Raw genomic sequence first — 16,503 nt, 5'->3', positions numbered from 1 at the left:
TTTTAAAACACCAGTGCGTACTATCAAGGCTCTGTGCTGGACACTCCTTAAATTTAAATTAAGTGCTCCATAATTTTTCCGTTTAACTGACAAGCCCATCATGTGGGGATGAACATATTGTTTTTTTTTTTTTTTTACAAAATGGAAAATATTTTTGCAGTTAGTGGTAAAGTATAAGAGATAAAATTCGCATATGCATTATAATATTAGAGCGTAAAAAATAAAGGGCCTATTAAAATTCAGTTCCTATCTAATAAATTACTTCACGATGTAAAAATAGCCCTTTCGGAGAGCCCGATTAAAATATTTCTTTTGATATATAAACAGTATTAGTCGATTTATGAATTTTTAAATCATACTAATTAGATAAATAATGTTCTGCATATTTATTTAACGAGTTCTTAAATACGTAAAATTACTTATCTTCAAAAATATTTTAACATTTTGATTTTATTTATTTATAATAAATCATAAATATTTGGTACATATTTGGTAATAATATCTATTAATATTAAATTAGCACATTCATTTATAAATATCACATCATAGTACTATTGTTATTGCATCACATGATTATTACTTTTATTTATAATTATGAACTATAATAAATTTTTCTTTGAAATTCAGATTTAATGACAGTTTTCTTGATTCATCTTGTGTTAATGCTAAGTTAATGTAGTTCTCAGCTCCCCACCGCATACTACACCTCCTCCTGCATCGCACCTTGCTCGCCGTGACTTAACAAATGTTGTAAATTAGCACTAAAATCCACTAAAAACATAAAAACCGTTTTAATCATTTTACAATCATTATAATTAGAGACCGGATTATATGCAACATAAAAAGCTACAAATATGCATGAAAAATGCTTAAAATATGCATGAGTCAAAATATGCAACTTTAAGTAATAAAAAAATAACTAAAAATCAGCATACAATTAGTAAGTAGTTGAATAACATATCGATAAATTCGATAATTAACAATTATTTAACATTTTGTTACTTTTGTAAACGTAAACAATCAGGTACTGTTCCAAATGTTCGGTAGTAAGATCGTGTCTTCGATCACTCAAAATATTTTCATAAGTGGAAAAGGATCGTTCCATATCCGCTGAGGTAACTGGGCAGTATTTGAATGTGAGTGCTGTGTTAGCACTTATTGTTTCTGGCAAAAGTTCCCGTCCCATTAATAAAACTATCAATTTGACAGTTCAAAGCCTAGGTTATTGTTCACAATATCTTCAAATTTTTCTTTAAGATTACCCAGGAATACCTCTGGCAATGCGGAGTTCATTTGGCGGATTTTGTTCTTAACTGAATAAATTCAGGCAACGCCAAATCTTGAGTTTCAAGCTTTTTAATAGTCGCAGGTATGTGGAAAAAATGAGTGCTAATCACAGCTATGTTTTTTTTTTTTTTTTTTAATTCTTTATTCGTTAAATGCTTCCTTGGGCTGACAAACTGCCATAGCCTCTGCACTATCGAAGTTTTACTACACCTTTGATGACCTCGAAATGTTCACTGTAAAATGGTACAGCTTCAATCCACGTTCCCCATCGAGTAACCAATGGTTCGGGAGGTAAAGGAACATTTGGCAATTTTTCTTTATAGGCCTTATTACGAGCAGGTGCCTTAAGAAACACTTTCTTTGTTGATGAAATCAGTTTATTTACATTCCCAAAAGTTGATCGTACTACTTCAGCGACTCCATGTAAGCAAAGCACGTCACATGAATCAAATTGAGATAAATTACTTGGATGGTTTTGGCTGCCTTGATCGTATAGGGAGCAGCATCTGAGAAAAATATAAACACTCTTTCATCTGCAGAAGATTCAGGAAATATTTTTTTAATACCGTAATTCACAAATCTGGCGATCGTAGAATGATTTATCTTTTTAAAGTCTTTGCAGGCCACCAAACAGGAAGGAGAAGGCTCTAGTTTTAATGCACCGACAATTAAATTCGCAATGTAACAGCTACGACTGCCGGTAGTATCGTCAGTTGAAATTCAGTTAATGCTATCCTTGAGTTCATTGCGTAGTTCTTCCAAAATATGTAGGTAAATTGTTCGTATGTAACTTTTACACAGTGTCAATTAATCTGATATAGTTTGATTCAAACAATATTTTCGCAAAAAAATCTGTGAAGGTAGGATTTGTAAGTTTGTGAAGAGAAGTATTACTTGTAAGCAACGCTTTACGTAAATCCATGCTAAAGTGGTTTTTTTTTTTACCTTTGGAAGTAAAATCACTGCTGCTTGCCGCTGTTATAAGTTGTCGTGGACCTTTCTTTTGCAATCCTGCGATGTGAAGACTTGTCTTGACATGCTGGTCTATTTGAAACTTTATTGTGCACGAAATATTTTTCTCGCAAACTCGACAATATAAAACATTTCCGTCGTATATAATGTTCCAGGATAGTTAATTATCCACGAAGACACTTATTTTCGGGAGACATGGTACACATTAAACTTTGCACAAATAAATAAAAAACTAAATTGATGCAGTGAGCGCGTCAAAAATAACATGCGTTATTTAATTGCCTAGTGGGAGGAGAACTGCTGTAGGCCTGGGCGATGTAGAACGGTATCGTTTGTTGTTGTCACGCGTGAGTCCGTGTCTTATTTATAATTTTTTTTTCCTGTAAAGCCTCCGGCAATTACAATCAGGTATTACTTCAGTGGATGATATGTATGAGTGTAAGTGAAGTGTTGTCTTGTACAGTCTCAGGTCGACCATTCCTGAGATGTGTGGTTAATTGAAATCCAACCACCAAAGAACATCGTTATCCACAATCTAGTATTCAAATCCGTATAAAAGTAACTGCCTTTACTAGGATTTGAACGTTGGAACTGTCGATTTCGAAATGGTTAGTCTAGTGGTGAATGTGAAGACGCATTCACCACTAGAACAACCCGGTGGGTTTCTTATAATAATATTATCCTACCAAAACAATAGACGCGCGGCTTCTAAGTGCGCTCTAAGATCAATGCGGCTAATATGTTTGGCCGGCTACAACGTAAGATTTCATTTATTAACTTGGTACCTTACCGAAAAAAATTGTAAATATAGCGAAAATATGCATCATCACTAGATTTTAAGGAAAATATGCAATAACCGGTGAGAATGGGCTTAATATGCAAATGCATATAATCCGGTCTCTAATTATAATAACGATAGCAATCATTTCAGTGAATTTAAACTTATATAATAACAGTATGTTTTAATATTCGTCGAAATTTTATTTGAAGTTTTGGTAATTATCTGTTATTTACCTACACTGGTTTTTATTAGACAGTACACAATGTGTATTGTAATTCGCATAATCAAAGAAAAACGATTGAAAATGCGCCGGATTTAATTAAAAGATATAGATAGATAAGATAAGATAATTAAAAGATTTAATTAAAACTATTAAAAAAATGGGCCGGTAACAAATTAAGTATGTTAAATATTTGCAAATCAATACAATTTTTAAACCGATTTAGCAAAGTTATTCTCGATAATGATTTAACGTGCTTGTATTAGGTAGCAAATAAAATAATTATTTCTTTTTATTTTATTTTTTTAAATATCTTATTTATGGTCGCAACAATTAAGTTCATTAGCGACTTATCAGTGTAATGTAACTGTACCGGTAAATGTGTTGTAGTCTTGAACAAACTTAGGCCGAACATTCCTGAGACGTATGATGAATTGAAAGACCCAACCACCAAAGATATTCGCGGTATTCATCATCTAGTATCCAAATCCGTATAAAAGCAACTTTGAGCCTGATAAATTTGACTTCGAAATAAGCTGATTTATGTCGACGAGTTCACCACCTAGACCAAACAGATGGGTTATAGGTACCATGTGTTTCAAAATGAATATCGGATTTTTAAAGTAATGTCATATTTATTAAATTTTACTTACACTGATAAATTATATATGAAATAAAAGATCATCTCAAACAGTTTTTTCTAGTAAGTGTTAAATATGAGTACAACTCGACATACGGCACACATTCAGCCGATAGGAGAGTTCACCCCGTACTTTAATCAGCAAATCTGGAGTAACTGATGCGACAGCTGCGTGTCATTCCTGTCTCAAGTAGGGTAACGATGTAACATACACTTGATCCTTTATAAACCCCCAAAGAAAAAATCGCACGGGGTCTGATCGGGTGAACGTGGAAGTCACAAAAAACAAATCCTGTCATCTGGTCTCCGGCATACGATCCAGCGGTCGTGGAGAATTTCATTTAATGTAAGCGATTTCATGTACAGTGTTACACCAGCAAAGAGGTGCACTATTTTGTTGCCAAATAAAATTGTGTGGTTCGTATTGCAGTTGAGGAATATGCTTAGTTGTATCAGGATAATTCATTCCAGACACGCGAAAAAGAACGTCCCGTAAACTTCCCGTCGGGATACGGCACAAGAAACATTCAGTTTTGAGGAGTCTCGTTCACATTGAAATAATTCGTGAGGATTTTCTCGTGTCTAGATACGCACATTATGAGTGTGTACTTTTTCATTAACATGAAATGTTGATTCGTCAATGAGTATGATACGATACGAGAAAGAATGTTTTTCATAGTCGCGGTGCATCATTTCATTTGCAAAGCTAACAAGGAAACCGTAATCTGTTGGGTTTAGAACTTGTAACAGCTGTAAACGATATGGACGAACTCGTAAACGTTTCTTTAAAACCCTTCACATAGACGTCACTGGAATCGTTAATTCGCGACTAGCCTTCCTAACGGATTTCCTAGGAATACACACAAAAGACTCTCTTACACGTTCAACATTGTCTTCGGACGTACTCGGTCATCCTATACTCTTCTTCCCTTTACGAAAACATCTACCGGTTTAAAATTGTTTATACCATCTACGGATGTTATTGTCAGTCGAGGAATCTCACAAGGGACCTTCAAACGGAACGCACGTTGAACGGTAATTGCAAATTCACACTTTGCAAACTGTAAAACACAGAACGTTTTCTTTTGAGAGGTCGCCATCTTTGCTATTAGCGCTTTCAAGCGGAAGGAACAGGAAACAGTTTATGAGCTTGCGCACAGCTAAAACTATTTGAGTTGCTCTTTCATTTCATGTATAATTAATTGATATACGTGAAACTTGAGAAATATTACATAGCTTTAAAACCCCGATATTCATTTTTTTTATCTATTTACTTCTTTTCTTAATGCTAGAATTCCTGAAACTTTTTTCTGTGGCATAGATTATCAGGAGAGTGGGGACAATTTTGTTTTTTTTTTCTGTAAAAACAAATGTTATTTATGTTGGAACGCTTTTATAAAATGTTTTATTTAATTATACAGCAAACTTTTAATAAATTAAAGCACTAATTTTAAATTGAAAAAAAAAAAATTAATTACAAATTGAAAACATTTTTGGAAAAAAATTAATCAGAATTCTCATCTGTAACTTCAACTCTAAAATAAAGTTTCCTTTTTATTAAAAAAAATATTTTCTTGTATTTATTACAAAAATAATTCGGCCTAGATGCACAGATTATTTTAATCTTTATAAGGTTTTAAAAAATATTTTTCTTCCTTACTTCAAGACATAGAAACACTGATGGCCAGTTTTATTTCCATTTTTCTGTTCTCGCTAAAGTTTTCATCGGTTTGAAAAACGTGAAGGTTCTTTCTACGTTTTATCTTCTTTTCTTTTGGTGATGTTCACCTATAATTTCGTAATGGTATAACAAATTTGGACCGATTTTGTTTTTGTTTTTAAATGGAGTCTTTCCTTAATGGTTTATGTCAATATTAACAAAATCTGTTCAGTAAAAATATGTTTATTCAAAATAAAACAAAAAATATATATATTTGTTTTTAGGTTTTGATTATGGTATTCGAAAAGTATGCTTGTGCGCGAGTTAATATTCATATAAATAAAATATATTGCTTAAATGTACAAAGTGATTCAAAAAAAACCTCGTAAGTTTAAAATCATATAAAAATTTATTCAGATAACTAACATATTCGGTTGAGATCTCATTTCGTAGCAAAACACATCAAGTTTTGACTCGCGTAGTTCACTAGTACCGAATTTGACCACCAGCGCTGTCATCAGTGTTGTTAAAAATGGATACATTGATTGGTGCGGAACTTGTGCTCATTGTGTATTTTGGTTTCACGATTTGCAGTCGCCAACTGCAGTTCAACGTAATTTCGTTGAGAGTACGGCAGGAAGCCTCCTAATAGGGGTACAATTAATTCTTGACAGTAAACCTTCGCTGAGAAAGGTTGTTCTTTTTCCAGCAGAACGGCCCGTTCTTCCAGAAAGCAACTCGTACTTCGAACGTGCTTCGAAATTTTCTAATTTCTCAATTAGACGATGATGATTAAGGTGGATATCAGCAAAACGGGGCACCGACTCGCTACCGCCTAGAAGTCCGACATTTTCTTGATACTCGATTCTTATATCTAGTGGATCGGTCGTGGAGGTCCAATCGTATAGCCACCTCGCTCCCCAGATTTGATCCTGTTAGATTATTCCTGTGGAGTTTCTGTAAAGAGCGTGTTTATCTGCCAACTTTGTCTGCCGATTTTGTTGAGCTAAGACTTCGAATTAATGCTACACCTGCAGAGGTAACGCCCGACTTTCTGCTGGAATGAAATCGACTTCAAGAGAGATGCATGTCGCATTATAAATTGATGCCATATCGAACCAAAAGTGAAAATCGGGTGATAAACTCGATGTGTTTTTCTATGTGATGAGACTTCAACCGAATCTGTAAGTTAAGCTGGCTGTAAGTCGGATTAAGCTGGCTTTCTCCGGAAGAAACAATGGAACTGTTTCTTCCAAAAATATCCATTTAAATGTTGTTAAAAAACAGTGCATTTAAGAAGTAATTTTGGTAGGATTTCCTGTATTTTCATATATTTTAAACGATCGATAAAAAGTGATAATGTTTATACAGTACAACCCTGTTTAACCAAACTAGATGGGACCGGACATTGTCTGGATGAATGAAAGTTCGGAAATACGCATACACTACAGCTTAAGGAAATCACTGCAGTATTAATGTAAGATGTTGAAACTTGAAATCAACTTAGTACATATTAACACATGTACATGTTAATATTAACACTTAGTACGTGTTGATAGGAAGAGCGGAATGGGACAAGGTAGTACACCTAGCAACAAGTATCCTGAAAACTAAAGCGAGAGAAGCTAGAGAATGTGGTAGACTCTGATTTAGAATCCAGATCACTAAGAGGACTGAAGATCACCCGGCAAGGAATCAGAGTTACATACAAAAAACCTGAGACTCAGCGGAAGAAAATGACTTGAAGGTGAAGGGGCGAACGACAACCCCCTGTGGAGCCGTCTTGCCTCTACACTTGTGCGGATGGGCGACGAAGCACGGGGACTGTGGACCCCTAGACCTTAAGGCACCTCCTTGGCCCGCGCAGTGCTTAAACTGTAGGACCGACCCCGGTGGAGGAGAAACGGTGAGATAGGAGTTTTAGTCGGTAGGGTGCGGGTAGTCGGTAGGCTCTTAATAACATCTAGCCGAACCCGTGCGAGTCCGACAATCCCCTATTTACGGGGTGGGGGTACGTAAATTTCTCAGACTCATCTATAAGGAAAAAAAGAAGTTATCCCGATAAATGTTTATATGCTTTTTAAATTGTTACGTCCTTTTTTAATTACTCTGTATAATGTGTGGTAGTAAAGGCATTTTTTAGTACTGAAGATATGTATGTCGCTTTCTAATAAAAACAAAGAAAAAAATTAGATTAATAGCTATGTTTATATAGTCATATTTCTCATAGATAAATCCCTTTGTACAATAATTTATAATAATAATAATAATTATAATTATAAATGCATAATTATATAACTATAATTGCATATTTAATTTAAAATGATATAAAAGTAAAAAAAAATGAGAAAAAAACAGTATTCATTATACGCTTTTACAATTTTTTTTTGTCCAATATCTTATCTTATTGAGGAAAAAGTAATTTATTCATCTAATTTATTATTTAAAAAACTACTTTCCTCAAACCTTATCGTATAAAATAAATTTTAAATGTAATAAACATCTTATGATCGATGGAAAATAGACGTTCAGAAAGTCATTGTGCTTACTGTGTTTTTAATTACCAACAAATAACTTCTCGTACTCTTTTTTTACAGAATTTTTTCTTTTTTATAATGAGAATATTAGCGGAAAATATAGATTGTCATTTAAACCGGTTGTATGCTCTTGAAAATAAAGTGGATTATATTCCGTGAATAATTTACATATAAATAATAAATTAGTTTCTCTCGTAAATAAAAAATACAATTATTACTTGAAAAACTTGTATTGATTTTAATAAAAATAAAAAACAAATAATCAGCTCGTGGTTTAGCTTATATTTAAGTTTTATATTAGTTTAAAATTTAACGTTTATAAAAATAGTACAAGGCGTGTGTCATTTCCTTTTCTTTTGCGAGTAGACCACGTGAATAGAATTAATGAATTCGCGTTGTGTCAAGCTTTAACACAACAGCAGGCAACGGATCCGGTTCGTTCATTAAACACCGAGGAGACAAACTGGTAAATAATAGAGTTAAAAATGTTTTATATTATATATTAACTTATATTAGCTTAATAATATTAATTTATAAATATTTACTAATTTTAATAGTATATTACACTAACAATTTGAATCTTATTAAATCAGATTCTACGTTGAAATATTTTAACATTCTACGCAAATAATTTTAATATTTAAAAGATCAGCTTACGAAAACGGATAAATTATTAGGTATATTATTTATTTATTTGATACAATTAAAAAAAAATCATAATAAATATAATAAAAAACTCGATTAATAACAGCGCTCTATAATATACTATGACAAAAAATGTACATGCCGTGTTTTAGGTTACCAATAGAAGCTAAGTTTAGGCTCCGGCAGCCGAGTTCTTTCAAACCAAAATTATATTTTGACCTCCATAGGTGAATAGATCTGCTTTTCATGCGGAGGTCCCGGGTTCGAATCCCGGCCAGGCGTGGCATTTTTTTTTATACACTACCAAATTCCACCCGGCTAATATATCTGTTAAATCATGCTCTTTTAGTAATGTAATAGTAATGTAACTATTTAAAAAGCGGAACTTACGTATTAACGCTACAGCTTTATTTAAAAACAAAGTAGTCAATCGGATTTCGGTGGAAAATGAACAGTCTCTTTATTAATTTTAATAAATGGTTTTTTATATTTATTTATTTTATAAATATAATTTAACCAAACTTAACCTACGCTCGCTAACATTGACAAATTAACACCGTAATATTTTGAGTATTTATTTAATAAATTCAGTAATTATAGCATTTATTTATTATTTAAATAATCAAAACACTCCTGTTAATTAGTCAAGGTTAGCGAGCGAAGCGAGCGTAGGTTAAGTTTGGTTAAATTATATTTATAAAATAAATAAATATTTATATTTATTAAAAATTAATAAAGCGACTGTTTTGAATCAATGTTAAACTCTATATCGGCCCATTTTCCACCGAAATTAGATCGACTACTTTGTTTTTAAATAAAGCTGTAGCTGCGGTGGCGTTAATACGTAAGTACCTAAAAAGTTTAATTCAAAATGTATGTTGTTTTTTTATCAAATTTTGTACTGCAATTTTAATAATCTTAGCAGAAGAAATTTAAGGTCTATCGTAAATCAGTTCCTTAGGAATAGCATCGATCGATCACTTTGTAACGGATGTATTCAATTTGTGTAGACGTTAGTTGTAGAGTTCTGTAACGGATAAAAATGTTTAACGCAAATAATTTTTATTATTCCGGCGTATAAATAGTTGTATAAATTGTTTTATGTTTCCGGCATATAAATTGTTTTATGTTCAACCGTTTTCACAATAAAATTGATATGTTTAATCTATGTAAGATTTAATCTACTCGGATATCGTCTATGTTTATTTAGTGCAGCTCGAATATATTTATTTCTCAATTTTAAATATTTTCTGGATTTTTAAATAAACGCATCATCCCAAACGATTTGTCCATAATCGATTAATGATAATAATGAACTTAAAAATAATTTTAAAAATAAATAAACTGTGTTGAGATATTTTTTTTTTTATTCTAAAGATGCTACAAATAATTACAAAGCGGATTATTTAATATACAATAATAATTAATTATTATTCATATTCGTTTGTTTTTTTCAAACTTTTTCGATAATTTGTTTTCGGCTACGAGCTGCATATAAACGGAGATGTTACACTAATTTTAAAACCATAAAAATCCAAGTAAAATAACATAACCTTACATTTTAAAAATAGATTAACAAAATATAAAATTCTTATTTCATTATTATAGACGTTTTTTATAAATAACAAAAAAAAAATAATGGATAATATTGTGTTTTGAAACTATTATATTTTTACACGACTGACAAAAAAGGAGAGTAATGTATTTCGGATGTATTTATGTATGTTTGTTCAAACATAACCAATTTAACGGCTGAACCGATTTAGATGTATGATCCGCGTAGGAAACCTTACATTACCGATGTCATAGGATGTATATATATATATATATATATATATATATATATATATATGTGTGTGTGTGTGTGTGTGTTTTTCTGAAAATTCAAATATTTCATTAAAATACGTACCACTGTTGCAATTAATCTCAAAAAAGAAAGAATTAAGTACTATGATAGTTTTACAAAATTACATCAAGAAAATAACACAAGAGTTTATTAATAATTTTTGGACGTGAAACGTCTTTCAAATCACGGGAGTCCGAAATTACCGGGTATCATCGGGCTGAGCCTCGAACAAACCTTTCAAATTTGTTTGAAAAATGTCTGTTTGATTTAATGCAGTGTTTTAAAAACTAGTACTTGAAGTTTATTTATTAGTGCATGTGTTTCTTCGGAAAAACTTATATCCAATACAAAAGAAAAATTAAAATCACACCGAAACATACGGGTACCAGAACAGAAATTTGTAGGTTAACGAAAAGGTCTATATCGTCCTGCCTTAATAACTCCCTAACTATTAGTCTCATGCGGTGTCATTTTATAACGTACATGGTCAGCTCGCCGATACAACTTCGAGTTTGGGTCCCTGGTGAGCGGGTTGGCGGGGAGAGGCACAGCGCAGATCGGCCAAAACTGGCGCTCTCGCTCATTTCCATTCAGTGTAGTTCAAGACTTAGCCGTGATAGCGCGGTGATTCGTGTGTTTGTCGGGATAGATCGATTTAAGTAATAATAAGTGTATTTTGGACAATATTTACGTGTAAAAAATTAAAGTAAACGCGTAAAAAAGTATAAAAATTCAATTTATCAGCCTCAGCCCGCGCAAAAAGCAGCCGGAAATATAAATTACGCATATCATCGGAAAAGGAAGGTTATGGGCCACGCATAGGTACCCCAACATCCGATGTTGAGCGAGCGAGACTATTTCGTGAGCGTCGCAAATCTGGGACGGCGCGTTCAATGAACTACGCCGACGGCGCGAGCACCTCTACCGATGCTTATTATATCTTATGTCTCTTACTTCTTATACCACAGACCGATGTTAAACAAAACTGTCGTCCAATATTAGTCGAAATAAACATCATGTACTATTTAGTGTCTGTTTTATGTTAAAATTCAATTTAGTACGCAGTTGTTTCGTTTTTATTTCCATCGGATACACTCAAAGTCACTTGCTGCCATACAGACCGACCAATTTATCTATAAAGTTAGTCAAATGAGGGTTCTTCATTTGACCAACTTCAATCCGATTACAGATGTAAAATCGGAATGCTCCAATTTTACATCGGAGACTTTCAGTTTTGTTAAAAAAAAATACGATGGTGGCTCTCCCATTTAACTGTACAGATAAATTGGTCGGTCTGTAGCTCGGAGGAATTTTATCCGAGGTCTGTAACATTTCACGTTAAACTAACATCCGTGCGCCCCGACGCAGCCCCACCCGATTTTTTTCTTATAGTACAACTATACAAATAAAATAATAGAAATATTTATTGATTTTACGATAAAAATAAATATAAAAAACTTACAAACCAAATAACCGTATTATACAATAAAATTTTAGGTTTCAGCCGGACAATGTTACGGTTCATACAGTCAACAACACTATGAATTTCTTGGATCAGTGTTTTCAGAGATAAGTGATTTTTGAAGGGGTTGTGCTCCTCTCGGTCTCCTGATTTTTCATCTCCTGAATTTTTCTTTTCAGGATATCTTTAGGATGATGCTTACAAAATTCATCCTCATATCGTTCCCGAATTACAGAGCGAAATCGAACGATTTGTTGTTGCAATTCCTCAACAAACGTGTGTTTAAGAGCATTCAACGTCGTATTTAATTATGTTAATCGCATAATGGAGGCTACTTTCAACAGTTATTTTAAATTATTCATTTTCCCGTAAGGTTGCATTACTTTTGGAACACTCTTTATTATTAAATAAACAATATATCCATGTCTCTATTGATAATGTTCAGAAGCCTAAAGTACGAACATTATTATTGTAAAACTATGAGGCAAAAAATAATTATTGATAAATAACAAAAGGAATAGAGCTCGGTCAAATATTTTTTAGATTTATTACGTGAAAGTTTGATTATTTTATTTAATGAGATCTACAACGTTCTTAATTAAGTCATATTTTTTTATATTATCGACAATATTACTATAATTGTAATTTATTTATCTTTGTAATGCAGCTTATTCCAAGCAGTACTGATTTGCTTTTTATGAAATTTTATGTTATGTGTTATGTTCTATTTTAATAGAATTATAACTGAATTCTAATGGTGAACTAAAGATAAAGAAGTATTTCTATATCACTGTTCACCACGGTCACCGAATGTGGAGAGAGTAGCCGATTTAACTTTGTCTTGTGGCATTGTGCTACTTTTAAATATAAATTATGTATTTATATTTTTAAATATGTTTTATTTAAGGAGTTTTAGATTGACAACCAAAAACGTACTACTATACAAACATATGTTATGTCTATCGAGATTAAAGTAACGTTAACCTTTCTACATTCTTTTGTTTTTATTGTAGAGTTACTTCATCATTATGTAATTAATAAATATTTATTTTTTTCTAAGTATTGTTTTCTACGGTTAACAATCATTGAGTAATTTTCTTGCATTTGTTTATTTATTACAATGTAAATAATAAAGAAAACCAGTGTTGCCAATTAATAAATAAATAATTCATCAAGTAGTAATTTTAAAATTTAAAATAAATTTTTCTATAACTTGTGTTTGTTGTTATTATTGTTTGGGAAGTTAAATGATTTTTGTGGTTATTTGTTTATAATGGAATTAAGTAAAAATATATTAAACGTTTATTTACGATAAATATGTAAATGTTATGTATATATAGTAATGAATGCACCTGTTTTTTTTTTAGAAAAATTTAATTATTTACAATTACGTAAAAAAAGTATATTCGTATCTTTAATTAAAATTATCAACTCTTTTCAAAAAAAAAACCGGTTGTTTTATTTGATATTTCTGTTTTACTAATAATCTCAACAAAAAAAAGATTTTATATAAAATATATATTATGCTTCAAAAAATATATTCAGATTCAAATTTCATTTAAATAAACGTAAAAAAAAAAATTGCAATATTGAAGCCACAAAATTCAAATTTTTTTTCTTGTAACCAATTTAGTAAATATACATTATTTAAAATTTGATAAAATTAATATTTCTAAAATATTATTACAAAAAAGCTGGCACAGTTGCAGGATATAATCCTACAACTGTGTTGCCAGCTTTGAATTATTTCTGATGCACGGCTGACACGCATAACTTAATTTAAAACATTTATCATTTTATTTAAATATAATATTTTTTCGTTTATTTAATTCAATGATTCTAATTAAAGCGCGCGCGCATACCGTATTTATTCGCCCACGCGTGGCGGTACTAGTGGTGACAGTCGGTACTAACTTTATTTTTTTTCCTCTTTACCCTCTGGTAATTACCTTTCAGATAATACTTCAAAGGATGTACGAGTGTAAATGAAGTGTAGTCTTGTACAGTCTCAGTTCGACCGTTCCTGAGATGTGGGGTTAATTGAAACCCAACCACCAAAGAACACCGGTATTCACGATCTAGTATTCAAATCCGTGTAAAAGTAACTGATTTTACTAGGACTTGAACGCTGGAACTCTCGACTTCGAAATCAGGTGATTTGGGAAGACGCGTTCACCACTAGACCAACCCGGTGTGTTCATTCCCTGACCTGCACAACCGGTACCCGCCTCATTCCTTTAATTATTGAACCATTATAATTTTCGTTGTCCGCGCTCTTACGTTTTTCTATAAGTTCTTTCTCCGGTCCGGTAATCCTTCTGGTTGAATAGAAGCTTTTGACGGATTCCTTATTCTAAATAAAGGATCCCTTTTAGTTCCTTCTTCTTTCTTTATATTCTCTCTTTCTTCTCAATTGGAAGAAACCCGTTACACTGGCCCCGTTACAATACTGTTTGTGTGAACCCGAACCAAATTTTACCCCGGATGGTATATAAAGTAAGAACGGAAGAGAAACCGGCAGAAATCTTCAGATACGATCTCCATGCTTATCTTCCCTCACTTTTTGATCGATCTGGATCATCATGAGTAAGGGGAATAAGTCTTCCACGGTTAAAGTTTTGGTACCTGAAGTGCATGATCCATCTGCCGTCATTCAAAGATCAGCCGAAGTTGCATACGTTACTGATGGAGGACACGTCCTTCATCATATCGTGTGGCAACATCCCGCGCAAAGCACTCGTATATATTTATTTACACCGAGTAAGCAATTGAAAACCGAACCGAAGGGGCTCTAACTGCAGTTATTTGAGGTCACCTTTAATGCTGCTGTTGTTACTACTAGCGCTATTATACGTTATTTATATTACTACTCTAGTCTATTGTCACTTATCAATTATTTACGCTTCGGTACAATTTTGATTTTTTAAAAAGCCGTATTTAATCGAGTAAAGGGTTTTCACAATGAAAGCTTATTTTCATTTCAGTTCTTTCTTAGTAACGCATCAAATATTTGTGGAAAAATTTCCGAATTCCAGTATCTTATCAAAAAAACTGACAACGCAGTTGTAGAACTTTCCCGTCACGCGACTTTTTTCTGATGCTGGGGTTATACACACATTAACATAAAATTTAATTAAAATTATTTATTGTAATTTTATTTAAATATAATATTTTTTTATTTATTTAATTCAATGATTTAACCAAGGCACGTGCGCATACCGTATTTCATTCGCGCGGGTGTGATGGTACTAGCGGCCACTTTAAATACTTTTTTTACCCTTTAATTATTATTAATTTATTAATTCTACCGTTCACCTGAGACGTTACAACATATCAGACCATTACAGCAGCTGTACATCAGTGCTACACTAGCGCTCCTTGTGGTGAGAAAGGGTACTAATGACACATTATACCCACTTATCCACTAGTTTGTTTAGAGCATTCTTTGGAATGGGGATGCGATTTTGCAAAGTTTTTTTTTGAAAATATTATTTTTTTATTGTTAACAAATGTCCCTAAGAAAAATAAGACCTTAATTAGGTGAAATGTCGAAATACTGAGGGTTACCTTTAAGTTGAAAATTTAATGGCATCAGTGCCCCATATATATAGAATTAATCTGATCAAGTTTGGTCAAAATTGGTGGAGTAGTTCTGGATATATAAGGTAATTTAGGGTACGACAAAAAAACACACAGATGTACATACGAACATCTGGAAAATTTACATTCGGTTTTTTTGGGTACCTTAAGTGCGAAAACGTCAAGATCCGATGAAAACAGCGTACGCCCAAATTGAATCGATTTCAATCCTTTCCATTTTAAACTATGGTTCTGCTATAGCGTTAGGCGGGGAAGTAAAAATATACGATTTGTTTTAAAAAAATGGTACACAACGGAGTCTGTTTCAAATGGAAAACGAAATAGGCATACTTACTTCAGAGATCGCAACTGATATTTAAAGAATTTCTGCCGGTCTGAAAAAGTCTATATGCAAGTTATTACAACAAAGCGGTGTAAAAAAAAATTATTCCGTAAAATTCTTCATGATATAAATTTTAAATATCGTTTAACTACTTATGAGACAGACAAAATATACATTTTAATTAATTATTCCTACTAGGTTGTCAAAAACAGTGTCCGATGGTCTGTAGATCCGTTGCCGTATTTAATGTCAAACAAGTACATTAATTCAACCCATGGGATTGCTCTAGTGGTGAACGCGTCTTCCCAAATCAGCTGATTTGGAAGTCAAGAGTTCCAGCGTTCAAGTCCTAGTAAAGGCAGTTACTTTTATACGCATTTGAATACTAGATCTCGGATACCGGTTCTTTGGTGGTTGGGTTTCAATTAACCGCACATCTCAGGAATAGTCGACCTGAGGCTGTACAAGACTACACTTCCATTTAAACTCATACATGTCATCTTTATCCATCCTCTGAAGTAATACCTGAAC

At 32.5% G+C, this 16,503-nt stretch overlaps 1 protein-coding gene and 1 long non-coding RNA gene across 2 annotated transcripts in view; one reads left to right on the top strand and one right to left on the bottom strand.

Annotated features, from left to right (window-relative positions):
* Positions 1-16,503, bottom strand: part of LOC142333218 (uncharacterized) — a 131,456-nt gene that overhangs the window by 59,973 nt on the left and 54,980 nt on the right. The gene's annotated exons all lie outside the window — the stretch shown is intronic.
* The window catches only part of LOC142333216 (ATP-binding cassette sub-family C member 4-like), a 189,880-nt gene continuing 181,456 nt past the window's right edge, over positions 8,080-16,503 (top strand). Inside the window, exon 1 of the mRNA XM_075380199.1 lies at positions 8,080-8,563. The gene's annotated coding sequence lies outside the window, so the exon portion shown is untranslated. The remainder of the gene's footprint in view (positions 8,564-16,503) is intronic.

Source organism: Lycorma delicatula, chromosome 12 (assembly GCF_047948215.1).
Source record: "Lycorma delicatula isolate Av1 chromosome 12, ASM4794821v1, whole genome shotgun sequence".
Lineage (NCBI taxonomy): Eukaryota > Metazoa > Arthropoda > Insecta > Hemiptera > Fulgoridae > Lycorma > Lycorma delicatula.
The sequence above is the reverse complement of the archived record's forward strand: the minus strand, read 5'-3'. Positions and strand labels throughout refer to the sequence as shown.